Raw genomic sequence first — 26,657 nt, 5'->3', positions numbered from 1 at the left:
CTGAGATTTTATACCGTTTCGCAGAGATTTGCGTAACGCGATTACGGGAATTACGCCTACCCCTACCAATCTCCCATATGAGACAACATTACGCAATCCAAGTACGAGAAGCACCTTAAAAAAAAATGCTGAATGTTGTCATGGTGGTGAAGATGTCTTTTGCCTAACCCGGATCCCTTCCCCAGCTGTGTTTTCTCCTATGTGGAACCCAACCTAGACCTATTGTATATACCATATCTACATTTGTCGCCAACATTACTGCAGCCTGAAGGACGCCAGGGACTCGGTGTCCCAACATCCCATGCAGGAAGGAGGAGCCAGTCTACCGCTGAGCTGCACACTGTAAAAGTGCTGGTTATCTCCTGTGGCGCGGGCCGCTCCTGGGTGAAAACCGGGCCAAGGGCGGGCCCGTCCGTCAGAGCCCGAAGCAGGCTGGCCTGGGCCATCCCTCTTGGCTCTTTGTTTTATGGCACATATTCCAAAGGGTCGCCCTTGAGAAAAAGCTGAGAGGTGATCGATTGCTAATAAAAAGGAGGACTCTGCCGGTATAGAAGAAACTCCTAGGAACATATTGGATTTGCAATTAACGGACTCCATGTACTTTTGTAAGCTCCATAAAAAAATTCTCCAGACTATAGTCTTCCCTTCCCTCCCATCTGAAAAAGAACCTTTGCAGCTAGTTCAATCTAGGCTGGCAGGCCTGGAAGGACTGGCATCCTATGTGACCATTACCTTTTCTATATATAAATGAATGAAGTTAATCCCACTTAAGTAATTTAAGGTTTTAAGGATGGGCCTGTAGTAACCGGAAAAGGAAGCTTATTCTAGACAACCAAAGAGTCAGATAAAGAGTGGTGGGCAAAAAACCTGCGCCGTAAAAGACGACACTCAGCCATTTGGTAATTTACCATATAACTTATCAGGACTTGTGCTGGGTTTGCCTTGAACTGTTTTATAATTATTGAATGTTTATCACATTTTAACTTCTAATTGTTAAAGTCTTTGTATTATCTTGCAGACCCACTTCGATTTATATTTATGCTGTATACTTTTAACGAGTATCCTGATCCCTATCTGAAATAAATATGGGAAAAATGAAACTCATAGAAAAAACGGGAAGGACTAAGTCAACAGAAAAGCCTCCTAGCCAGGCGCAGACCTCAATACTAAAATTAATTTCAGGGTCTATGGGGGCAACAGAGAAACAGATCTCTTCTGTGGACGAGTCCTTGATAGTTTGCGGTGATCAAATTATGGCCCGACAAGGGGGGTACAGTGCCCAGTTAACAATGCAGAGAATCCTAAAACTACTGATAAAGGTAGACCTGAAGTGATCAATAAGGGAGGGAATGGGTGTATTCAGAACATATCCGAATCTGTTAATTTATCCAATTTGGACTCCTCACAGCCCCCGAAACGGATAAAAAAGCCCTGTGTATGTGCCATAATTGGCGCTCCAAATAAAGAGGGAAAATGGAATAAAAAAAAACAAACTCCAAAATATGACACTGGGTTGTTCAATGGTGGTCAGCTCTGATCCCATCCAACAGTGCAGTAATATAAACAACCAAAAACTAGATGCACTATGTACAGTACTTAAATCTCTAGAACAACATGTGAAAACCACCTTAGATTCTATTAACTCGCACCTCAAACAGATAAAAATTAAATGTACAACCTATTTAGACTTGTACCTTTAATGGGAGAAACTCCAATACTATCATTGATTATGTCCTATCTTCAAATAATTTTGCAACCTATGTTTCTAATTTTAATACCCATCCTATCCCATTAAGTGATCATTTTCTGCAGTCTGTACAAATTTCACTACTGCTGTTTACTAGTAAAGACAAGGAGATGATGAACTGGGCACTGAAACTTTTCAGACACTCACCCCCAGTCACAGATCTGCGGTGAATCCATCATCATTCTTTAGCTAACTTCACCACCCCAGTTCAGATACAGCTACATGGAAATTAGTCTTGACCCTGTGCCTCATGGAAACAGTCCAGCCCGAACTGCAAAGCCATGTCTTCCCTGGACCGGAAACGAGCATCTTGGGACTTGTTTTGGTCTAACAGCCCTCATCAGCCTGGCTAGCTTGAATCCAGTGGCAAAGCGGGCAAGGGATCCACGTCTGGGCATACCCTGAAAACTTGCCGGACTGTTCCCATGACGCACAGGGTCAAGCCTGATTTGCACATAGCTGTGTCTGAACTGGGGTGGCGAACTGAGTTATAGAATGATGATGGATTCAATCCAGATCTGTGACTGGGGGTAAGTGTCTGAAAAGTTTCAACGCTCCATCCACCATCTCCTTGTGTTTGCTTTATTCACCCTAAGTTGGCAGGGTATGCCCTGACATGGGTCCCTTGCAAGCACTGCGATCCATATTATGATGTGACATTTTCAATGCCTTTCCATGGTAGAGACTCTGCCATGGAAAGGCATGCAGAGTTTTCTGTGGGGGTCAGTTGTGGGCCCCCAGGGGGTTGGGGCGGTGGAGGGCAGCAAAGGTGGCAGGCACCGCGCGGTGCCTGCCACATTGTGCATGCCAATGCACAGCATGCATATATTGCATTGTGGCTGGTGCTGCTTACAGCACCACCCACCACAATGTTATATATGTGGGCTGCCACCGCCACCGTGGCGGTTTCATCCTAATTCTCAGTGCGGGACCGCAGCACCACTGGCGGCCGGTCCCAGCACTGTTAGGGTGACGGGCAGACTGAAGTCCGCCTGCCATCCTAATAGAACCCAAAACACTTTTATATGAGGAATGGTAGGAAGCCTAGGACCTGCAGTGCCGTCAAGATTGTCACAAAACAGACAGGTAGGAACCCCAACAAGTACGGAGTTGCCACTAACCTGTCTTACTTGCCCCCGGGGACCACAGTCTGAATAGATACCTCCCAATTCCCTTAAATGCCAACCCTCCCAATGTGGTAGACACACTGAAGACAGATAGCACTCAGGGGGAAAAGGGAAGGGGTTGTTCCTGGGGGCACCCTCTTGGTCTGGTCTAGCGTGGTCCTTTGCAACTAAGAAAATAAAGGACACCATTACTAAGTTCAGAGACAGAGGCTAGACATTAACATAGAAGGGTACGTTTGGTAACACTCACTGTATGCCCCACAGCGTTCAAGGTTGGTTCTCGGGGTGAAAAGGGTCAGGAACTCGGACTCTGTTCCTCAGGCTGTTACCTCACAGGATTCTGAGTACAGCTCCGAAAGTCGGGTGTAATTACTAGGCGTTGTCGAGCACGCTGTTGGCACTTTAACATTCAGTTTCTAATAAGGCAGGGTAGTCTGACCGGAATAAGTACACCGGTGCTAGATAAGCAAAAAAGGTTTAATAGATAACACAAGGTTTTTTGCACGACTGTACTAGGTCTTACCTCCAACCAGTAGCGGGAAAGAAAGCGTCCGCGGGTTCAGCTGGTGGGGTCCAATTAGCGGGAAGGAAAGCGTCCGCGGGTTCAGCTGGCTGGTTCCGTGTAGCGGGAAGGAAAGCGTCCGCAGGTTCAGCTGGCTGGTTCCGTGTAGCAGGAAGGAAAGCGTCCGCGGGTTCAGCTGGTGGGGTCCAATTAGCGGGAAGGAAAGCGTCCGCGGGTTCAGCTGTTAGGGTCCTCGAGGAAGTATGAGGTCGGGTTCAGGCTCTGAATCCGGTAAGATTGACAAGCACCTCGCACTTCCTGGGAGGCTCTTATATACCACTCCCCCCTTCGCCGGTTCCTGACTGCTAGAGCCCAGGGCATTCTGGGAGTTGTAGTTTTGTAGCTTTTTTTACACTCCGCCGTATGCCAGCTGTTCAGAATCGCTACAGAGCCCCCTCTCAAGGACTGCCGACTCGGTTTGCCCGGATGGGCCTGATGGTAACTAGCCAACAACTCAGGGCAATGGAGATTCTGCTCCAGCTCCCAAGACCTGTCCTCGGCCTCCGAACCCCTTCCAACTCACTAAGTATTGGACCCTACCCCGATGTATCCTAGAATCCAACAATTCCTGCACTTTGTACTCCTCTAAACCCTCCACCAGCACAGGCGGTGGATGGATGGGCAGTCTAGTGTCAAAGGGACAAGGTTGGAGCAAAGACACATGGAAAACAGGATGGACGTGCCACGAGCGGGGGATAGCAAGTCTCAGACCTTCGGGATTGATGATTTCCACCACGCTATATGGGCTGATGTATTTAGGCTTTAGTTTGTTGATGCCTTTCAGGTGAATGTTTCTGCTCGACAACCACACCTTGTCTCCCACTTGGCATTCTGGTTCTGGACTGCGTTTCTTGTCTGCGAAACGTTTCAGTGCCTCTTGAGCATCAGATAAATGGCGTTGTGCATCGAGTCTGACCGCCTGTAGGTGTGCATGATGTTCCTGAATGCTGGGAAGATTGGAGGTAACGAGCCATTTGAAGGGAAGGATGTTAGGATGGTAGCCCAAAAGGCAGAAGAACGGTGAACAACCCAGAGTCGAATGGTCAGAGTTATTGTAAGTAAACTCAGCCAACCACAAGAGCGTGACCCAATCTGTAGAGTTTTGTAAGGAAAAACAACGCAGGTACTGCTCCAGCGTCTGATTTAGACGTTCTGTTTTGCCGTCTGTTTGTGGGTGGTAACTCGTTGAGAGCCTAGCGTCGACGTGCATAGTCTCACAGAGGGCCTTCCAGAAACGAGAAGTGAATTGCGCCCCTCTGTCGGTTATGAAGACACTCGGTACCCCATGGGCCCTGACCAGATGTTGTAGTAGCACCATTGCCAGTTCTGCTGATGTTGGAACCTTGGTTAACGGTACGAAATGTCCCATTTTGGTCAAGTGGTCTACTACGACCAGGATCACTGTTTTTCCTTGACACAAGGGTATTTCTACTATGAAGTCCATGGAGACGGTGTGCCATGGTTTAGGTGGAATGGGTATGGGACGGAGGAGCCCCGTCGGCCTACTGTGTCGTGCCTTACCCTGGGCACACACCGAACAGTTCCTGATGTATTTCTTTGTGTCGTCTCTCACGGATGGCCACCAGAAGGAGCGTTCTATGGTGGCGATGGTTTTGTACACACCCCAGTGACCTCCTAACACGGAGTCATGAGCCCAGTTCAGTACTTGGATCTGTAACCCTAGGTCAGGTACATACATGGCATGACGATAGTACAGGAGTCCATCTTTCACTGATCGCCACTGGGGTTCTTCTTGGAGCCAGGTTTTTTCATCAATCTCCGCCACCGAAACCTTGAGAACCTCCAGGAAATCAGAGGTCGTGAGTATGGCTATCGTTTGGTTTGGAAAGGCTTTTTCGGGCAAGATGGATGGCGGCTCATCGTCTTCAACTGTCTGTTGTGGTGGGATGTCCTGATTCCGGGAGAAAGCGTCGGCTTTCCCATTTTGTGGACTTGGGCGGTACCTGATGACAAAATCATAGTCCGAGAAAAAGAGAGTCCAGCGGAGCTGTCGAGGTTTCAGCGCCTTGGCTGTTTTGAGGAACAGTATGTTTCGATGGTCCGTGTAGATTTCGAAGGGGTGACGGGCTCCCAACAAGTAATGTCTCCACTCTTCGCAGCCCCTCTTTATAGCCAATAGCTCTTTGTCTGTGATCGAGTAATTGAGTTCGCTAGGGCTAAGTTTTTTCGAGTAGAATGCCACTGGGTGGATTTGTCCTGTCGTAGGGTGTCTTTGAAACAGGACTCCTCCCAACGCGTATTGGGACACATCCGTTTCCAGGATGTAGGGGAGTTGAGCATCAGGATGTCGCAAAATCGGCGCCTGGGTGAATCTTTCTTTTAAGTACCGGAACAACTGTTCGGCTTCCTCACCCCAGTGAAAGGGAACGTTCTTTCTCAACAGTCTGGACAAGAGATGGATTATCTTGGAGAAGTCTTTGATGAACCGCCGATAATAATTCGCAAATCCCAGAAAGCTTTGTATGGATTTGACACACTGAGGGGTCTTCCATTTTGTGATGGCTTCCACCTTCCCATCCTCCATCTGAAAACCGTTAGCGTTAATCACAGAAAGGACACTTCTTGTGTATGAAAGAGGCATTTCTCTAATTTGGCATACAAGTCATGCTGTTGCAGTCAACCCAGGACCTCTCTGACATGTTCTACATGTTCCTTTAAAGTACGAGAGTAGACGAGGATATCGTTGATATAAACCATGCAGATGGTATCCAGCAATCCTCTCAACACCTCGTCCATAAAATACTGGAAGGCTGCCGGGGCATTGCAAAGCCCAAACGGCATGACTCTGTACTCAAAAAGGCCGAACTTTGTCCGGAAGGCCGTTTTTTCATTCATCCCCTCTTTTGACCCTGACTAAATGGTAGGCCCCTCTTAAATCCAGCTTCATGAAGTAGCGTGCCCCGTGTAACTGGTCCATCAACACCGAGATCAAAGGAAGGGGGTACCTGTTTTTAACCGTGATGTTATTCAGGGCCCTGTAGTCAATACACGTTCTTAGTTCAGCACAATCCTTCTTCGGAATGAAAAACAGGGGCGAAGAAGCAGGGGACGTGGAGTGACGAATGAAACCAGAGGCCAAGTTGTCGTCGTCTATATAGTTTTTCAAGTAGATGTTTTCTTTTTCCGTGAGGGCATAGACTCTACTGCAAGGAATGGCCGCACCAGGTAGTAGTCCTATGCAGCAGTCATAGACCCAATGAGGTGGCAAACGAGTGGATTGCTGTTTATTAAACAGAGGTCGGAACTCCGCATAGTCATCTGGCAGGGTGGTGGCGCTACACGTCCGTTCTGTTGCGCAAGCTGCGGCCAGGAAATGTGCACAGGAGGTTTCTTCTTCCTTTTCCTCTGGTGAGAAGGGAAGAGCATGACTGCAATGTTCCTTATAATAAGCGGAGTCCAGGGATACCGTGCGAGCCGTCCAGCTCACAGTGGGGTTATGTAAGGTCAGCCATGGCATATCGAGGATGAGACGAAATTGCGGAGCAGCGATTAGGTTAAACTGGATGTACTCAGTATGTTCTGTTTGGATGTGCATTCGAAGAGGCAGAGTATGCCTTACTACGGGTCCAGAGGTTAATGCAGAGCCGTCCACCGCTTTCACGTACTCAGGTTCCTCTTTCTTTTCCCATGCGATCCCCAAGGGGCGTGCATACTCGATATCCATATAGTTACCGGTAGCCCCGTAATCCAAGAGGGCATCCACCTTGGTGGCTTCCTCTGCAGTAACCCACAATGATACGGGTAAGTTGAGGTGGGCCACAGCTGGCATCAACGTATTAGCAAGTAACGAGGAGATCGGTGTGTGTCTTGCGTCCAACCCAGTGATCTCATTCTGGTTCGGACTCTTCAGTTTTCCGATGCCTCTTTCGGTCCCAGAGCAGCGGTTCTGCGCGGAGCCGGATTTCTGTCTGGTTGTTGGGCCCTTGCCTTGCACTCTCTTATGAAGTGACCACTCTTGCCGCAGTATAAACATAGCTTCAACTTCCTCCTACGTTCACGTACTTCCGTAGTAAGGGGGCCTCGAATACCCCCGATCTGCATCGGCTCGGTTCCGTCGGTAGGCTTGGGGTTTTCGACCGTAAGGGTTTTCGGTTTGGGATACCAACCTCTTATCTCACCCTTATTCCGATCCCCTCGTCTTTCCACCAACTGATGGTCCAACTGTACTGTAAGATCGATCAACTCCTCACAGGTTGCTGGTAGCTGGACCACTTGGGAAAGCACGTCTTTCAGTTCTCCTCTTAGGCCCTGGTAGAACAAAGAGGTTCTTTTTTCCTGTGGCCAATCTGTTTCAACCACGAGACGATTGAAGGAAGTGATATAGGATAACAGGTCCTGCGATCCTTGTCGCAGTGTAAGCAGTTCCTTATCCAAGGTCAACATGTGGGACTTGCAATCAAACAGTTTCCTCAAGGCTGTACAGAAGTCGGAGAATTGGTGTAACACAGGATCGTTTCTTTCCATCAGGGGTATGGTCCAGCTGGCCGCATTCCCACCCATAAAGGACATCATGAAAGCAGTTTTAGCTGCATCGTCCCTAAACACAGTGGGTTTACAAAGGAAATGGAGCCTACACTGGTTAAGGAAAGTCTCGAACTTCTTAGGATCCCCATAAAACCGTTCAGGAGGGGCTAGCGGAATGCCCTGGTTTTGTATGACATGGACCGTCGGGTTTGGTCCGTGGAGGTCGAGGGGCCTGCTGTGGGAGCAAAGAAACCCCCTCCTGGTACACTCGGGGAAGAGGGAGGGGGTGTAGGGTCTGTGCTAGGTCTTACCTCCAACCAGTAGCGGGAAAGAAAGCGTCCGCGAGTTCAGCTGGTGGGGTCCAATTAGCGGGAAGGAAAGCGTCCGCGGGTTCAGCTGGCTGGTTCCGTGTAGCGGGAAGGAAAGCGTCCGCGGGTTCAGCTGGTGGGGTCCAATTAGCGGGAAGGAAAGTGTCCGCGGGTTCAGCTGGCTGGTTCCGTGTAGCGGGAAGGAAAGCATCTGCGGGTTCAGCTGGTGGGGTCCAATTAGCGGGAAGGAAAGCGTCTGTGGGTTCAGCTGTTAGAGTCCTCGAGGAAGTATGAGGTCGGGTTCAGGCTCGGAATCCGGTAAGATTGACAAGCACCTCGCACTTCCTGGGAGGCTCTGATATACCACTCCCTTCTTCGCCGGTTCCTGACTGCTAGAGCCCAGGGCGTTCTGGGAGTTGTAGTTTTGTAGCGTTTTTTACACCCCGCCGTATGCCAGCTGTTCAGAATCGCTACAAAGATGCTGGAAACGCCTATAGAATTTACCAATGATTTTTCGTACCTGGGAGTTTTATTTGATAAAGAAGGCTCATGGAATTGCACCATCAACTCCAGGGCATAATTATTTAGAAGCGCCTGTATGGCCCTATGAAAATTTGCCACCAGGCTAGGTAAAAATCCCACCATTTATATGGCTAAATGCATTAGCAAAGCACTGCACAGGCAGGTATATGGGGACATGCAAACTGTACGGCACTGGAACTTGTGTAAAATGAGTTTCTGAGGTATTTGCTAGCAACACCTAATAGTTTGTGTGCCAAGCTTAGCTGGGCATACCTTTTCTTACTGACTTACTTAAGATTCAGCTATGGCATAAAGTCTGGACATCTGATTACACTGCCTTAAACCGCTATATTATAGAGGAATGTTTAAAATCAACTTTGCACACCCGTATGCCATGGCTGATATTCATACAGCATATTTTCCACGACCTGGGGCATCCAGACTATTTTAATGATCCTGAATCCTTAGCTGAAATTAGCAGGAAGGATTTAAAAGCCAAATGCTTAACGCATTTGGAAGACATGAGGCTGTCTGCCAAAATACCAAAGCCCACTGATTTAAGGAATCAGGTTTTTTTTAACCAGTTATGATATATAGCCTTATTTGATAGCTGTCCAGACTCAAAGGCATAGATTCATCCTGACTTGTTTCAAAATGGATATTTTCCATTGGATTGTTAGTTTCCGGAACCCCAATGATTGGTCATTAAATCTATGCATATGACCCTGTGATAACACTTTGACACAGAGTACAATGCATGTCGTATTTTTGTGCAAATTTTATAAACTGTTGAGGAAACGTTATATTTTAAGCCTCTTGAAGCCTATATCGTTTGTCCAATGTTGTCCGGCGAATCTCTTTCTACAGACATACACCACCATTGATATTTGCGTAAGACTGTTACGTTTTTTATGCGGGGCTTTTTATGCCAGGAAGAATTTGAGGATTACGACATAAACAACCCTGTATAAGAATGGATCAGTGATCAAATGATAAACATCTATCAATTAACCCACATTTTATATGAAAAATATCAAAAGTTTAGAATTTGATAATAACTTTTTGACTATGAATTGATATAAATGATTAGATTTGGAATGGATAGCGGAGCCAGATTAGAGGTTTTTACACTCCTGTATCTTTTCTATCAATATTATTTTGACTGTTTGTATACAATTGTAGCGGGGCGAGCTAAATGGTAAGGTAAGGTAAGGTAAAGATTTATTGCACAGTTAATAAAAACTCACAATTATTAAAACAAGCAAATTTATAAGACAATCTCTAACTAAAGTGTTTATAATTAAAATAACAGGTGAGTTCTCCTTGATAGTTAATAAAACACATTTTGGTATGTTGCTGTCCATTGGGGCGACTGGATGCTAACAGTTTTTTCTTTTAAGCAGTGCTTCCAGTTGGCCCGGCAGCTGATTCTTTTAGTCTATTAGCCACAATGTCAAAGAATTTTGTTGTTCTACAGTTTAACGTGGTTTCACCGGGGTTAAAGCAGAGCATCACAGCCTGCCTACAGCTAGTTATTCCCTTCTGAATCCATAGGGGCCGAAGCAGGTAGCGTCTTATGTCCAGAAGTTTTGTGCAGATGCAGATTATGTGCGTCAAGTCCTCTTTTCCAGTAGAGCAGAGCCGGCAGCAGTTTGCTGCGTTTTCTCTTTTCCAGGGTGCTAAGTGAGGCATTATCGGTATATTGCCAAGACGCATATTGAGGAACTTATTTTTTGTTGTCTGTGTAAGACCCGTTGTTAAATACGGTTGTGGCTTGAGAGCTGTGTAGCCTTCCAGTACCACCCATCCATGCGCTCTCTTAGCAAGAGTTGCTTTGTCTTCGATAGATGAGACCATCTTGGTGACCTTCGATACCATTTTTTTAAAAGTCTTGGGATCAGTTGCTGACTCCCATAAGTTTGTTAGTCCTAGGGTCTCCAATGATTCCATTAGATATTTTCTTGCTGGTGAATTTTCTCTAATGGATAGTTCAGTCCACAGGTGGGTGTTTAGGGATCCATACTCTGCGTCTCTGATTATCCGCCAGCTTTTAATGTGTGCGCCTCTTCTCTCCACCGTTTGTTTCTGCAGCCCAAATTCAAGGCGGATTTGGGCAGGCGAGGTGTAAGTGGGCAGATCGAATATTGCCCAGTAGGCTCGACTGAGGTGTTGTCTAATGTCGTTGCGTCTTTACCACGCATGGGTTCGCTGCTGTAGGTGAGCATTGGCTGTAGGCGAGCTCTTATTACCTGTTGGAGGGGACCCAGTGTCCGGTCAGGAAGAGCCTTCTGCAACGGCTTTATCGACAGATGGAATGTCGTGCCCTTCCGCCGGATAGCCTCTAGTTGTTGTTTAAATGAGCCATTGCTATCTAGTATGACGCATAAGTATTTGTAGGAGGTTACCTGCTCTAACTTCTGTCCATTCAATAGCCATGTAAAGTTCAGTTTTCTGTGGTGGTTAATTATCATGATTTTTGTTTTGTTTAAGTTAATTGTCAGTGAGTTATTTTTGGAAAACGTATTAGTTTTGTCCAGCAGGTGTTGAAGGCCTATAGGGGACCGGCTAATGAGAACTAAATCGTCTGCATAAAGAAGATTGGACAATGTGGTGTTGCCCAGCCGTGGACCGTGAGATTTAAATGCCTCTAGCTCTCCGGGGAGATCTGCAAGGAGGAGGTTGAACAACATTTCGGCTAGAACGCAGCCTTGTTTCAGTCCTTTGCTGGTCCCAATTTCTCTTGAAAGGTGCGTCCCAGGTCCCAGTTTTATCCTGACCCAGGTGTTACTATATAGCAGTATTAACTGCTGTAGGAGAGGGCCTGGGATACCCCAAACGCTCAGTTTCTGCCAGAGTTTGTGACGGTTTACGTGATCGAATGCAGCGCTATAATCGATGAAACACAGACACAGAGAAGTCTTGCTGGCTTTTGCCGCGTCTACCAGGTGGGTTAGCGCCATGATGTTCGTCGTTGTGCCCTGACCACTGCGAAATCCAGTTTGGGTTGCTGGGATGATGTTCTTTGTGGTTGCCCAAGCTGTCAGATCTTCTAGGATGAGGCCCGCATAGCACTTTGCCTCTGTATCCATCAGAGCTATGAGGCGATAGCTGCTTGGGTTGTTCCTGGGGCCCTTTTTGTAAATTGGACTTATGATCAAGCCTCTCCAGGATGTTGGTGTTGTTATTATTTCCCTTATTTTGAGAAAGACCAGTGCCAAGGTGCTGCTCCAGTAGCCAGCGTCATTTTTGTACAGTATTGGCGGGATCCCATTTAGGTCAGGGGCCCCCTCGAGTTTGCCTTTTAGGATTTTTTTCTTGATCCTATCTGCTATTTCTAGGTGTGGGTTAATCTCTGTGTCTGCCGTTAAGTTGGTGGTTGATTTTAAGTCTGTGCACGCGTTTGAGTTGTGGGGAGGAGAAGATTTCCTCTTGTAGGCTGAGGTCTCGTCCTTTCCGGATGTACCGAGATGTTTGAGGTTCTGGTCAGCGTCGTCTGACCAGTCTCCCCCTCTGGGGCTATTTGTTTTTGAGTCAGCTGTGTTAAAGTGTGCAAATAGGTAATTGGCCCAGTCAGATTCAGATATGTTAGAGTCAATGCCCTTGTGGCCTGGCTGTTGAAGGGAGTGGATTATTTTCCAGAAGCTGGAGCTATTCTGTTTTGAGCTATGGACGATTTTTATCCATTGATCTTCACGTTGTTGTCTTCTTAATTCCCAGATCATCTTTTTTAGTTGTCTTTTTAGAGTCCGAAGCTCCTTTTGAGTACCTTCGTTGTTGGGCTCATTTCGGAGCTGTTTCAATGTCTTTTTTTATTTCGCGTTTTATGCTTTTTATCTCTGGTGTTGTACTTTTTCCATGTGAAGACCAAATGGTGATCCCTTTGTGGGTTTTCAGCTCGGTAGCATGTTTGTCTCCCAGTTCTGTTGTAAAGCCTTCCCAGGCGTCCAGCGGATTTCTGTTTGAGCAGGATACCAGTTGCATGATTGTTTTTGCACTAGTTGATAGTTCCTCGATCTCTGTGGTCTTACACCTTATTAGTTTGTAATTGGCAGTGTATTCTGTACCAATGTTACAATTCACCATGATTTTATTCTTGCTAGACACGCCTAGTGTGGCTTCTAAAGGCTGGTGATCGATTGAAGCACTTTCCCCAATCTTGAACGAACTGATTTTTCCATACAGCGGGAGTGTCATCAGCATGTTGTCAAGGTGAAAATATGATTATTTCATTGCAATAAAAATAACTGGTTTTGCATATGCATTATTGTGTTCTGGACTTTTATTGTATTCTTTTTATGTATTTTTTATATTCTTTTATGGTCTAATTTATTTAGATAAATTAAAGTTATTATTTATTGAGTACCTAATAATGATTAATGACGTCCAAATATTAGTAAACTAAGACATACAGATGTGAAGAATTCTCTATAATATAAAGGAGAAAACGGTATAGTAGAAAGTACAATGAAAAAGAACAAATGGAATAGAAGAAATGTAGTGCAAAAGAAGGAGACAATAAATGAAATTGTAAGTAATTAGCAATATGCAAATTTACATCAATTTATATAACAATAATATAACGTAAAGCTATAATTCTGATATAAGTAACTTTTGTGAGATAGAATTATACAGAGCAGTAATTTAAGACAAATAATTAGTAACTGGTAACAATACACTATCACGCTTGATGGTTAGTTTATATCTATCTAAGCTATTATTATAACATACCAAGTTCCACCAGAGGTATCTCTTGACTTAAAACTTTAGGTGATAACTTGCAGATGTTCGTATGATATAACCATGCATGCAATTACCACACAAGCATATCCAACAAACCTTTTTACAAGGCTTATCCTTTTATCACATATGTCTTTACGATGAGACTCTCATTGTAAAGGCATGGTTGGTAAAGGCATAGGCATGCTCCAAATTCGCACAAATTTGGCATACATTGGTAATGGCTAGATTAGGCTGCAGAATGAAGTAGACAAAGCACAGGGTGCAGCAGAGTGAAGGCGGTGGCGCGGCTGTGCCAGTCTACTATGAACAATTGTAAAGAGAAGAGCGACCAAATAAATTAAGGTGTTGCATTCAAATAGTAAGCTGCAGCGTAGGGTTAAGCTGATCCAGCAGTCAGTGCAGTGCGGTGAATTTCAATCTGCCACAAGCAATTGTAATTGTACTTATGGGCCAGTTTCTGGCAAGCACAGGTTAATTCAGTGCGGATTTGTGCCATTCGGAGAATGAGCACAATTAATTCCTAAAGGAAGACACACCCCTAAAGTTGGTGGAAGAGTCTGTTCTCATTAAAAGTAATATTATTCTGATTTTATTTTTCAGTGAAAGTCATGTCCCTTACAAAGTGTTCTGATTTTTACTATGTCGAAGAGGTTGCTAGCCAATGTGTCTGACTGTTTTGTTTTTGTGCACTTTCGAAGGACAATAGGACATCTAAGAAAGGAGCTCTTACTGCATTTCACCTGATACGGACTCAACACAGACTACCGGCAGACATCTAAGCAAGGTACTCTTCTGAACAGTTACTGTATTTGCTATTAATATTTTCTGTACTTGCCTATACCACACATTTGCCTAAACCTTAACCAAGCATATGCTTTTATCATTCATGACTTTGAAATGAAATTTGTTGTAAAGGTATGCGTGGTAAAGGCATATTCATGGTAAAGGCATGCGTGCTAAAGTTATGCGTGCTAAAAGCAGATTCGCTATAATGGTTTTGTGGTAACGGTCTCTCATGGATATAACAGTGTTGTAATGGCTGTTTCCCCTTGCAGAGCAATTTTGATTAGTAAATAAATCCATTTACTCAATAATAAATTTTTAGACCACCAATCCTGCATACTGCTAAAAAATAACCTTCGGCTGGAGAAGGGTGAGAAAACTGTAGCAATTAGATAGATTTTTAGCCAAACTTAATTCCAGAAATCCACAACTTTAGGACAAGTATATATGAATCTTCTGTATATTCACATCTCTAACAGGTTTCTTGACAAGTGAGAATAATGTTCGAAAATTAAGTGGGAGTATAATTTATACTTCTATTCAATTTTCAAAAAATATTTCCTGTTTTCAGTTTTTATTTTTGGTAACTTCTGGGCTTTTGTTTCTTCCAGTTTTTTCAATACCTTTAAAAAACAGGGGTTATAAGTGGTTACACATTTTCACGGAATTAAAAACAACAGAACCCGTGTTTTCCCAATGTTTATGGAATGTTTTGCTTTTATTTTTGCTTGCTTTCTGCACTGATAGTGCATGTGCAAAAAGTAGACATTGTGTGTACAGTGTATATGAGGTCCAAATACATTTTTACAAATCAGCATTCAGACGAAATATCAAATTGGAAATGTAGACTTACACAAATATCGAGTTGGAAATATCATGACACAGAAATATCAACAGCAAGAATATTGGGGTCAAGAATAGCGAATTTAAGGCAAGAAAAATGGTAAAAAAAATATAGAACTCATTAACGCTGTTTAAAATAAAATATCTAATTTTTTAATCAGTGTTATGTATTTTAGTTTATATTTTAAGTGTATGTGATGTGTTTTTTGTATAAGTATTGTTTATGTTTTTTAATATATGTGTTACATTTTTAGTAGTTATCAATTTTATTTTAAGTACATTTTGCATTTTTTAGTTCCGTAGCGTGTTGTGGGTTTATAGGGGAATAGGGTAGGAAGTAATTTAATTAGAATAAATTAATAATAATTTTTATTTATTTATTTGAGATTATATAATGTGTTAATTGCGGAAAGTGATTTAGTTGTAATTAATTATTAATTGGTTGTTAATTAAAATGTATTAATTATTTGGTAATACATTATGGTAATTTTGAAATGTGTTTAGGTGCGCGTTGTGGGGTTTATAGGGGTAAAGGATGGGACATAATGTATAATGTATTTAATTATTAATTAGTTGTTAATTATATTTAGTTAATTAATTGGTAATTAATTATAGTAATTGTGTAATTTGCTTTAGGTGTGTGTTGTGGGGTTTATAAGGGTAAAGGGTGGGAAGTAATTTTTGATTAATTAATAATTAGTTGTTATTTGACTAAAAATTAATGATAGAAATAGTTTAATTAATGTTAGGTGCGGGTTGTTGGGTTTATATGGGTAGAGGGCGGGAAGTAATTTATGCTTAATTAATAAATATTTAGTTGTGGGGTTTATAGGCGTAAAGGGTGGGAAGTAATTTATGTTTTATTAATAAATAATTTGTTCTTAATTAATATTAATTCATTAATTGCAAATTAAATATGGAAATTGTGTAATTAATTTTAAGTGTCAGTTATGGGGTTTATAGGCATAAAGGGTGGGAAGTAATTTATGTGTAAATAATTCATAATTAGTTGATCATTAATATTAATTAATTAATTGATATTTAATTAGGGTATTTGTTTCTATTTTTGTTGTAGTTGTACAGTGTGGGGAGTAAATTACTGTTACTTACTTTATAATTAGTTTTTAAATACTATTACTTTTTTAATTGAAAATAAGTTTTAATTGTATAATATTTTTTTTACAGTTTAATTTATTTTAGCTGTGGGTTGTGGGAATTATAGGGGTCAAGTGTGGTAAGTCAAGTTATGAGTTTTAATTTGTTTTTAATTAATAATATTTCTTTAATTGGTAATTAAATATGTTATTGAAGGAAGTAAATGTTTTTAAAATGGAGATGTGGATTGTGAATCGTATGGTGTTATAGGGAAGGAAATAAAAAAATGTAAAAATATGTAATAATGAATGTGTTTGTTTCGAAAAAAATTCTAATGTTTGGATTTTTTTTCCATTTATTTATTATTATATTGGCAGAAATAAATGGGCTATTGCACTTTACGCTCAAATGAGAAATATTGGATCTACTGAAATTGTGTGGAACCAACATACAAAGTAATTGAATAGGATTTGATCATCCTTACAAGAAGCCCTTGGACGTCTATGGAATATGAATGACCCTTATCCATTCTTTATCTAAGCTTTGAAAAAGTTACTCTGTAACGAAACATGTGTCGGATGTCGATTCAACGTTCTACAGGAGGTTCACTGCACTGTACCCTACATCTTTGGAATACGTTACTGTCATTTTTTTCTTCTGAATTTGTCAAATTTGTGTGTGTTTTATATGTATTAAACTGAACGACAAGCTACACATTCTTTATTGGCTAAATTGATCCACGTAGTAATAGTATCGATATCCACAAATGAATATTTGAACAGATTGGAGTGTCGAGGCTTATTCTTATGTTTGACATTTACACTGGGTTCAGTTGAACCACCGTGGGCTGACACCTGAGGTAGTGAGCTGCATATTCTTAACCTCGAGGGGCACCAATACTGCATTTCAATTAATATTACATACAAAGAGTGATGTGCTACCACTAAGACCACCACTACCGTCTGAAATTATTGTAATATTTGTATGTATTTGTTGATATATATTTACCATAATATATATATTTCTTATTACCTACTGGCGGTCGCCAGTAGGTATATATAGTTAGGATTTTTTCTCTATGGGATTTTTGAAAATTCTATGTCTAATAACTTTGGCACTTGTGGACGGAATTGGCTGAAATTTTCAGGAAAATGGCACATTTCGTTTCTGTGCAGCTTCTAAAAATTTGGGGGGGGTTCCTCAAGGGGGGGCCGAGAAAAAAGGGGGGTCCCAAAACACGTTTTTCCCAAGTTAATTTCAATAGGGCGGTTGGCCTCACTTTTAGCTCGAACGGCTGAATGGATTTGCACGAAACTTGGCAAAATTGTAGGGACTGTTAGCCCGATGTGCCTTTGCTAGGTCTCAATATATGTCCTCCAGTGGATTTTGATAAACTAACGTTCAAAAAAAGATATATATCTGTAACAGCGCTCCGGGCAGCGCTCCGGTTCGCGTACTTGACGCGTAACGGTACTTCGCGAAGCGAAGCTGATTGGCTCTCCGGTGTCTGTCAACATTCTAAACAGTCTGGAGCGGCCGCCATCTTGTCTCTCGGTAGGATCGAGAGACAAGAGGAGGCCAAAACAAAGGGGGAAATGACCATAAGGGGGAATAGTAGATCCTCCCTGACCCCCTAGGTTTGATGTGGAGGCTTTAAAAGGGCCCCGTGTGGCAAAAAAAAAAAATCTTTTTTTTTTTGTGTGGGAAGCTTCCGGTTCGCGAACCGAGAAGCGGCCCGGGGAGCGTACTATGAGGAAACAAGAATGATAGTCTTTTCAAATATTGTATGTTAATTGATTGTTTGTTTTGTTGATTTTTTTTCATTTAATCTCTTGATTGTTTGTTTTGTTGATTTTTTTTTAATTTACTATCTAACACAAAAAAGTTGCACAGTATATTAAAAATCTCATTTTATATTATATCTTTCGGGTACTTTTTCAGCATTTTGAAATAAAAAAGAATAATGTCTCAAACAATTTTAACTTATAAAATTTAAATTTATTGTTCTGATTTTTCAAAATCTAAAAGAATTTGTAACATTAATTCATCTGGTATGTCGTCATTTTCATTCCATGATTCACATTCTTCAACACATTTAATTAATTCTTCGTCTACAGTGTCATCCAAAAAGTCTGTTTCTTCTTTTTCTTCGTTAGGATTGTTTTCAATCTTAATTTGAAATGAAATTTTATTCTGTTGTGCTTCCATTTTCTTTCTGTAAATTGCATAAAAAAATTATATCAGTAGAGATAGGGCACTGTTGGGTTTAAGTTCAGAGAGGTACTTGTGAGTTTATAACAGAGAAGTTATCTTTGGGCAGTGTATGGTTTCAGGCGTGAAGTAGTACTATTAAAAAGAGCCTGTGAAGAAGCCTAAGTAAATTCATAATTATACAAGCCTTTCTCAATGTTTAACTGTTACAGAGGGACAGTATATAACTATCTGAAAATGTTTTTCCAAATTAATTTAAAGTGCATAACATACTTCTCCTTTCAAATTTATAAAATAACATCTTACCTTTAAAAAGAAGTTGAAGTTATTAGTGAAAATCCTATTGAAATGTACACCAGGAAGTAGTAGTCAAAATGGCTGTGTTTCCTTCTCTTCCTTTATATATATTCAGGTACATAACCAATCAAATGTCAGGTAAAAAAAAATGAAAATGAAAGTAACATTTTCATTGGTTTTCAATTCCAACACTTCAGATGTGTTTTGTGAAGTAATTTACCTCAGGGTATTTAGAGAGGTCTACAGGCTAAATGGCTAAATGGATTTCCAAATAAATTTATGAAAATGGTAGGGATTGGTATGTAGTATGAGCTAATCTATATTTGGTGAAAGTGTTTCCAGTCGTTTTTTTGTAAATTACTTTCCCACCTTTTTTAATGGAGCGCTTTCCGGAAAGCGCCCCGGTACGCGAACCAGCAGCGTTACGGGAGTCCACCGTTTTGTGTTTCAGTCGAATTAAGATACAAGATGGAGGGCAAATAATGTTCAGAATGGGTAGAAGGGGGCACGGTAGACGTATCTTGACCCCCTAGGTTTTCTGAGGGTGGCTGAGGAGGCCCATATGTGCGGGAACATTTTTTTTTTAAATAAATTTTGCGCGGTTAGCTTCCGGTTCGCGTACCGGGTAGCGCTCCGGGGATCGTAGTTTGTTGAAAATTAGTGAAAAAAGTTAGAGAAAAATAATAATTGTGAGTGATTAGATGTAGGGTAGCTCTGAGAAGAGCTTTTGGGTTTATGGTACATTTAGGTACTTATAAGTAGGTACCAATGCACAGTCTTAAATTCAAAATGAAAATTCTGTTGCCCTCATCTGAGAAGTGAACTCCATCTCCTCTGTAGATATCTTGCATGCAAAAACGCAAGTTATTGTTGTACATGGAGCCCATTCCATGGTCTCTCATGTAAGCTGAAACAGATTTGTTTACATGCTTCCTCGACTTCTCAATTTGTGGACAAAATTGGTTCGACCACCTCCATTTCTGTCTTTGGCATATATTTGAATATACCAAGGCAGTTTGAGGAAAAAGTACCATCAATTGCTCAATGGTTTCCTTTAAAAGCATTTCTAGACCTACCCCAGTCAAAGTGCCCAAATCATTACCTCCACAGTGCACAATTAACAGGTCAGGTTTTGGCAAATGCATAAAGGTTTTCACCAATGGTATCAATTGGTGACATTTTAATCCTCTGTGGCCAAACCACTTAATTTCCACATCTTGTAAATTGAGGTTAGGTAAATTTCTGTTCTCAGCATACCTTTGAGCCCAGTAGATGTAACTATGTCCAACAATCCAGACAGAAAACATGGTGAGAGAAGGTTCTGCTGCTGTCAGATGAAGTGTGGTAATGAAATGGCAGATGAAACAGTAGGAGTTTGTAAAGAAAACAAACTGTGGAATTTCAGTGCAAATGATTCACTAGCAGTGATTGGTGGATTTCCATTTCTGAAAAGAGAAAGTTAGGGTGCATGGATGTGTTCTTTGAAAGATGTAATTTGAATGGTCAAGAAAAAATCATTTAATGAAAGATTGCACTGGATACGCAGGTGTACTGAGAGTTCAGAGTTCAATTGAAACATTGTTGTGTGAACTTGCAAACATCAGAGGTCTTTCAGGAGGTGGTTGCTATGCAAAAAAGGCAGAGAGGGCAGAGGGGGGAAGGGTTTTGATTTGAAAAAAGTGAGGGAAGAGTTTTGATTGGCTGATATGAGAGATATGTGTGATGAATGTCAGCATTTCTGTGCTTTCTATAGCTGCAGCCTCTGGAGTGCATACTCTTTGTTCTGCTGAAGACAATTTGGTGTATTTCTGAGACTGTTTTGAAACTCATAAAGTATTTGCTAAGGTGAGAAAAGATTTATTTAATTTAGATAGAGAATAGTATGCTTTAAGGAGAAAATTACACACACACGCAACGCCACTCACACACGCAACGCCACTCACACACACAACGCCACTCACACACACAACGCCACTCACACACGCAACTCATCCACGCAACGCCACTCATCCACGCAACGCCACTCATCCACGCAACACCACTCATCCATTTGCAAAACCAAAAGGTCAAACTCTTCTATTGCGAGACCTATTGCATTTTCAATGCTTGATTCTTTCACTTCCTTATCTATTTTGTTTTTCACAATTATATCCTCTTCCATCTTTTCTTCGGTAAATAAATCTATTAGACAGCATCTCTGGTTTAGTCCCTATAGCTGTCTTTCTTTTAACATTACTCTCTGTTTACTTCCCTTGTACTTACTCCTTTTTTTAAAAAAAAAAATGTTGGGGGTTAGCTCCCGGTTCGCGTACCGGCGAGCGAACCGGAAAGCGAACTAAAAGAAATAGAGCTTGCCAGAGTGCTAAACATTCTAGCAAATTTTTGTTTAAAGGGGAGGTAGTTCTGAAAAGAACTCTTTTTTTTTGTTTTTGTTGTTTTATATTTTTTATTTACTTTTCTGAACATTATTTGTTTTTTTTGTATTTTTTGAACAATTTTATGTTTTTTTTGTTTTTTTGGAAGGGAAAGAACAAAAAACAGGCATTGAAAAGGGCTCAACAGGAGCAAAAAAAAAATAATTTTTTGGGGCGTTTAGAGCACTTGTGACTTTCAAATGCTCTATTTACTAATTTAATGCTCACATTGGCACATGAAAGTAAGGTACCACAATATAAACAAACAATCTTCATGTGCACAAAGTTTTCCTGGATGTTTGGCACTGTTTCCCGTGCCTCTGGCCCTGACAGAGATATCTCTGCTGATGTCCTGGCCACAGAAGTTGGAGGGTTGTCTTGCAGGTCACGCATCTCTGCCCGGCTATAATTTAGAGGATGCCACCTCTGCATGTGACGGTGCATAGTATAGTTGCCATAACTATACTTTTTATCTGTGCCTCTAGATAAGTTCTGCTTGCATATTAGGCACGTCACATAGCGAGCATTAACTTTTTTCTCTCCTGCAGGAAATGAAAAAAACTGCCAAATAAAACTATTTTTATAATGAGATACCCGGGGCAACTCTTCTAAAAATTGTGGTGCCTGTTCTTCCTCTTCCTCTTCTTGATCCTCTTCCTCCTCTGGGTTTGCAAGGAACTGTGGAGGTGGTCCTCTCTTCCTATGAGGAGGTGGTGGTGGTGGTGGTGGGGGTCCAACAGCTGAAGCTACTAGTGAAGCCATTTTCCACTGTGCAAAATAGGTCTTCCTTTCACAAAGTTGAAAGTCAGAGTGAGAAAAAAGGTGGGGGCTTTCATCATTTGGGAAAAAAAATAGTTCTAAACCAATGAAAAGTGTTATTGTAAGGTCACCTGACCTAGTCTTACATCATTAGGAAACCAAAAGTGAAATGAACCAATGAAAAGTTTTATTAACAAGTCACATGACCTGTTCCGCTTACGTTACGCGCTGCGCGCCGCGCTCCGGATCGCTTCCGGAAAGCTGCGTTTCGCGCCTCTGTTCGCAGTCCGGAGCACTTCCGGGTGCGCTAACGCGGCGCGTCATAAGACGCATTATGCAGCAACGTGATATGTCGCGCTTCCGCAGCGCGTCACGATGTTGATTTCTGACGCGGTAGTTACGCAAACGGAACGTTTACCGGTTAGCGGACTGGGTCGCGGCATCAAATTGAGCTAACGGAAAGCTTCCCGGTTCGCGAACCGGGAGCGAAAAAAAAAATATTTAAAAAAAATTCATCATAAACATATAAAATATATTTTTGGATTTAAAGAAAAATACATTTTACAGCTACAGATATTAGCTTTTAAAAAACCAATGAAATTCACTGAAAAAACCATAGGTTATAGACCATATATAGTTAGGAATTTGCATTTACAAAACCTTGAAAATTCACTGAAAAAACCATAGGTTATAGACCATATATAGTTAGGAATTAGCATTTACAAAACCTTATTTTACTCACACAAAACCATTGAAATTTCATATATAGTTAGTTGCACTAACTATATATCGCGCACCCGCAATCCACTGCTGATCATGTCACATATTACATCATTCATGACATGGTCAGTGACATCACTGATGACATCACTGATGACATCTCAAATGACATCACTGATGACATCACTAATGACATCTCATTTGCCATTACTGATCACATCATTGATAACATCATTCATGTGATAATACGGTGAACCTCTTCAGACTCTAATATAATCTTAGATACACTCAGAGTAAATAGACACTCACAGACTGTCACTCATCCATGGAGTTACTCACACACCTAGTCAGTCATGCAAAGAATCAATTACACCTCCATTCCCTCAACTATACAGTTATACACACCTTACTTATTCAAACATATACTAACACATATTTACTCTGTTATACAATCCCTGATACAAGTTCTCAATGATCCATACAGCCACTCACACATTCACTGGCTCTTATGCACAGTTATTTATATATGTCAACTCTCACATGTACTGTGTTTTACATATGTACTTACTTTGACATGTAGCACTGAGATATCCATTCACTCACCAATACACTCATGCACACAGTCAACTGCCCATACAGATGTTTCCACATGCACTGTTGAACCCATACATCTAGTAAATCAACTGCTCACACATCTATGCACAGAGTCACACACCTCACAGCCACCCACACACACACTCACTCTCTCATACAAATACTTGGGCAACCTATCATTAACCAATATACTTAATCATAAAGCTACTGATCAACATAAGCAGCAGTTTACAGAACAACAGATATAATAATGCACAAATTAAGACAGTTTAGTCACTAACCCATGCACTCAGTGAGACACATTTAATCACTCACTCATACAGTCAGTCATGCACCTACTAAATCCTTCATCCAGAGACTTATACATCCACTCATTCTTCAATATGTAAAGCATATTTTGACTTTTCAGAAACATACAGTCACTGGATGTTGTCATCAGTGATGTCATCAGTGATGTCATTTGAGATGTCATCAGTGATGTCATCAGTGATGTCATCAGTGATGTCACTGACCATGTCGTGAATGATTTAATATGTGACATGATCAGCAGTGGATTGCGGGTGCGCGAAATATAGTTATTGCAACTAACTATATATGAAATTTCAATGGTTTTGTGTGAGTAAAATAAGGTTTTGTAAATGCTAATTCCTAACTATATATGGTCTATAACCTATGGTTTTTTCAGTGAATTTTCAAGGTTTTGTGAATGCAAATTCCTAACTATATATGGTCTATAACCTATGGTTTTTTTCAGTGAATATTAAATATATTTGTATTTTAATTTGTAACATATTTATGTATTTTTTAATTCACTTAATTTTTGAAATATTTTGTTGTTAATATTTTGTTTTGTTTTTAACCTTGAACTGACTGGAGTAAGAGTATTAATTGTTACTCCCCTGCAATCCAACACTTTCCCTACTGTTGCACTCACTGGAGTGGGAATAGTAATTTTTACTGCTACGCTATCCAACCCTTTCCCTACTTTTGCACTCACTGGAGTGGGAATAGTAATTTTAATCCCTCCGCTATCCAACACTTTCCACACTGTTACAATAATTGGAGTGGGAATAGTAATCTTTACCCCTACATTATCCATCACTTTCTCTAGTGTTGCACTCACTGGAGTGGGAACAGCCACGGCCCGTGGAGGGAGTTGTGGTGGGGCAGGCAGGCGGGTCGGAGGAGGGGCAGGGTGGGGGGTGATAAAAACCAGAACATGGATGATTACAGGTAAGTAAACAATTAAATTAATAAATACGAATTTTGTAGCGTGCCCTGCAGTGCATTTTGCGATGCAGGACACAGAACAAAATTTTAGTTGTTTACTTACCTGTAATCATCCATTTTCCGGTGTTTATCACTCCCCATCCTGCCCCTCCTCCGCCCCGTCTGCCTGCCCCACCGCAACTCCCTCCACGGGCCGCAGCTGAGTGGGAATAGTAATTTTTACCCCTCCACTATCCAACACTTTCCCTGCTGCTGCACTCACTTGAGTGGGAATATTAATTTTTACCCCTCCACTATCCAACACTTCCCCTACTCTTACACTCACTGGAGAGGGAATAGTAATTTTTAACCCTCCGCTATCCATCACTTAATCTACTGGTGGGAAATTTAAGTTTGACGATATATATATATATATGGGAGAAAATATCGCCAAGCAATCCCAGTCCCGCCACATTTAACCGAACTGGAAAGACGAAAAGAGGAACCCTTTCTTGGTGCCAAACAAGTTAATTTATTTAAGCTTGTTGTTGCTCAGCATGTCCTCCATTACGTGTCTCGGCAGTGTCCACTGCCTTGATCACATGATATATATATATATATATATATATACATTTATATATGTGTGTGTGTGTGTACATTTTTATATAATTTTAAAATTATAAAATAAATTAAAATTAATAGTGTATTAATTGCTTTGAAGTAAATATATATTTAGTTTTATGTATGTGTTTAACTTTTTTTAATCAAGTTTATTTTTAAAAATGTGTATAAAAGACTATTTTTTCATTAATTCTATTATTTAACATATTTTATATTTATTATTTTATTTTATAAATATATATAAAAAGATATTTTTTACAACTATCTTTTTTACATCAATATTTTTTTGCTATATATTTTTATACTTACCTGTTATTTTTTGCATTATATATTTTTTCATCAATATTTTTTACTTCTAAATTTTTTAAATCGGTATTATGTCAGTAAACCTTGCAAATCAAATTTATTGTAGTACATCATGTAGTACTTCTTTAGTGAGTCGTTGGTCATGTGTGCTCGCTCCTCCCTTCCCTTGTAAATGTTTCTCTGTGTGAGAAGTACCTCTCAACATTGGCACTTGAGACGGGCAACACCAAAACAGCCAGTACACAATTTGCTAACTCTGGCCATTGACATAGCTTTCCGTGCCAATACTGGTGCATCTGAAGATTGCGATTCTTTGGGACAGGTTCTACAACATATGTATTGAACTGAGCTCATATGCCCTCAGTTATCGAAGCGGCAAAAATGAAGCAGTACTTTTCAAAGTCAAGAGAAAATTCTCTTTACGTAAAGGATCTAGAATTGTGCATCATACATCAATGAGGCTTCATTGACTTCAAATGCCATGGTTGGTGGAGGGACATTTCTATGCATCATTGCAAGCCTTTTCTCAAGCACTGTAAAAGAAAATTTCCTGAATTGCTCCTTAACATTTCTTTGCTTATCAAGTGGCAAAAATTCAAACATGGAACATGTTGCAGTGCCAAAGTCACTAAAAGTGTTGGCCAGCCTACTCTCAAGGAGATGTTTCACATCAATACCAATTCTGTTGAACACTTGGTAGACAAGGATATTTTCAGTCTCTAGTTTTTGGATTATGTCCAGTCTACAGCAGTCAAGTTTTCCTCTAAAAATTTAAGAATGCTGTAGATTGTACTTTTTTTCACATCACTATCAATATGCGACCAAAGTTCCTCACATTTCTTGCCTTTGGCATCGTCATGCAACGAAATTCTGTAAACGCTCACCACATGTTAATATAGCATTCACGGCCTCTAGGAATGAGATCCATCGGGTAACTGACACAGTTGGGATGACTCTTTCTTTGATGACACACAAAGCACAAAATGAGAAACATTTGTGTTTTAGTTTCCACACCTAATGAAACAGTGCACGAGAATGGACTACAAAGTCAATAACATTCTTTATTAACTTTGAAGATTGCACAGATGCTTCCAGCATACAAACAAGCAAGTGGCAGGGATGTCTTACAGGGAAGTACTTCAGCTCAGGTATCAATTTTGACAGGTCATCACACAACCTTTTTAGATACGTGGCTGAGTAGATACAAATAAAAACAATATCGCTCCAATCTTTGTTGAACTTGGTAAACGTGGTAAGAACTTTTTGCAGCAGCATTCCAAGAGACACTGTGTTCCATGTTTTTCAGACTTCTGG

The sequence above is a fragment of the Lissotriton vulgaris genome, chromosome 12 (genome assembly GCF_964263255.1).
Source record: "Lissotriton vulgaris chromosome 12, aLisVul1.2, whole genome shotgun sequence".
NCBI classification, from domain to species: Eukaryota; Metazoa; Chordata; class Amphibia; order Caudata; family Salamandridae; genus Lissotriton; species Lissotriton vulgaris.
This window is presented reverse-complemented; position numbering follows the sequence as displayed.